Source organism: Arachis hypogaea, chromosome 19, assembly GCF_003086295.3.
Source record: "Arachis hypogaea cultivar Tifrunner chromosome 19, arahy.Tifrunner.gnm2.J5K5, whole genome shotgun sequence".
NCBI classification, from domain to species: domain Eukaryota; kingdom Viridiplantae; phylum Streptophyta; class Magnoliopsida; order Fabales; family Fabaceae; genus Arachis; species Arachis hypogaea.
This window is the reverse complement of record NC_092054.1, coordinates 135,135,115-135,137,160: the sequence shown is the minus strand read 5'-3', so window position 1 is coordinate 135,137,160 and position 2,046 is coordinate 135,135,115. Positions and strand designations below refer to the sequence as shown.

The window sequence follows — 2,046 nt, the reverse complement described above, 5'->3', positions numbered from 1 at the left end:
CTTGCTCTTCAGTAACATCCTCATTCTCTTCAGAAGAGGAATACTCATCAGAGCTCATGAATGGCATAAGGAGGTTCAATGGAATCTCTATGGTCTCTAGATGAGCCTCAGATTCCTTTGGTCCCTTAGAGGGAAACTCCTTATTGATCACTGGACGTCCCAGGAGGTCTTCCTCTTTGGGATTCACGTCCTCTCCTTCCCTTACAGGTTCGGCCATGATGCTTATGTCCATGGCCTTGCACTCTTCTTTTGGATTCTCTTCTGTATTGCTTGGGAGAGTACTAGGAGGGATTTCAGTGATCCTTTTACTCAGCTGGCCCACTTGTGCTTCCAAATTTCTAATGGAAGACCTTGTTTCATTCATGAAACTTGCAGTGGCCTTGGATAGATCAGAGACTAAGTTTGCTAAATTAAAAGTATTTTGTTCAGAATTCTCTGTCTGTTGCTGAGTGGATGATGAAAAAGGCTTGCTATTGCTAAACCTGTTTCTTCCACCATTATTAAAGCCTTGTTGAGGCTTTTGATCCTTCCATGAGAGATTTGGGTGATTTCTCCATGATGGATTATATGTGTTTCCATAAGATTCACCCATATAATTTACCTCTGCTATTGCAAGGTTTTCAGGATCATAAGCTTCTTCTGCATAAGAAGCCTCTTGAGTACTGTTGGATGCAGCTTGCATTCCATTCAGACTCTGAGAAATCATATTGACTTGCTGAGTCAATATTTTATTCTGAGCCAATATGGCATTCAGAGTATCAACTTCAAGAACTTCCTTCTTCATAGGCGTCCCATCACTCACAGGATTCCTCTCAGAAGTGTACGTGAACTGGTTATTAGCAACCATGTCAATGAGTTCTTGAGCTTCTACAGGCGTTTTCTTTAGGTGAATGGATCCACCTGCAGAAGTATCCAATGACATCTTTGATAGCTCAGATAAACCATCATAGAAGATATCCAGAATGGTCCATTCTGAAAGCATGTCAGAAGGACACTTTTTGGTCAGCTGCTTGTATCTTTCCCAAGCTTCATAGAGGGATTCACCTTCTTTCTGTCTGAAGGTTTGAACATCAGCTCTAAGCCTGCTCAGCTTTTGAGGAGGAAAGAACTTGGCTAAGAAAGCTGTGACCAGCTTATCCCAAGAGTTCAGGCTATCTTTGGGTTGAGAGTCCAACCACACTCTAGCTCTGTCTCTTACAGCAAAAGGGAAAAGCATGAGCCTGTAGACTTCAGGATCTACTCCATTAGTCTTAACAGTATCACAGATCTACAAGAATTCAGTTAAGAACTGAAAAGGATCTTCAGATGGAAGTCCATGAAACTTGCAGTTCTGCTGCATCAGAGAAACTAGCTGAGATTTCAGCTCAAAATTGTTTGCTCCAATGGTAGGAATGGAGATGCTTCTTCCATGTAAATTGGAATTAGGTGCAGTAAAGTCACCAAGCATTCTCCTTGCATTATTGTTGTTGGGTTCGGCTGCCATCTCCTTTACTTGTTCAAAATTTTCAATAAGGTTGTCTCTGGATTGTTGTAATTTAGCTTCTCTTAGTTTCTTCTTCAGAGTCCTTTCAGGTTCTGGATCAGCTTTAACAAGAATGCCTTTTTCTCTGTCCCTGCTCATAAGAAAGAGAAGAGAAAAAGAAAAGAAGAGGAATCCTCTATGTCACAGTAAAGAGGTTCCTTATTGTTAGTAGAAGAAGAGAAGAAGAAAAAAAATTCGAACACAGATAGAAGAGGGGATTCGAATTTGGTGAGTGATGTGAGGAAGAGATGTTAGTATATGAATAAATAAATAGAATAAGATTAGAGAGGGAGAGGATTTTCGAAAATAATTTTTTTGAGAAAGAGTTAGTGATTTTTCGAAAATAGTTTTTGAAAAGGTTAGTAGTTTTCGAAAATTAAGATTTAAAAATTGAAATAATTAGTTAATTAAAAAGAAATTTTGAAAAAGAGGGAGATATTTTCGAAAATTGGAGAGAGAGAGTTAGTTAGATAATTTTAAAAAAGATAAGAAACAAACAAAAAGTTAGTTAGTTAGTTGAAACA

At 38.6% G+C, this 2,046-nt stretch overlaps 1 non-coding gene across 1 annotated transcript; it reads left to right on the top strand.

Annotated features, from left to right (window-relative positions):
• Window positions 1–976: 976 nt before the first annotated feature.
• Window positions 977–1,084, top strand: LOC112780951 (small nucleolar RNA R71). Its single transcript, XR_003191755.1, has one exon. It is a non-coding gene; the product is annotated as a small nucleolar RNA R71 (small nucleolar RNA).
• Window positions 1,085–2,046: the final 962 nt, after the last annotated feature.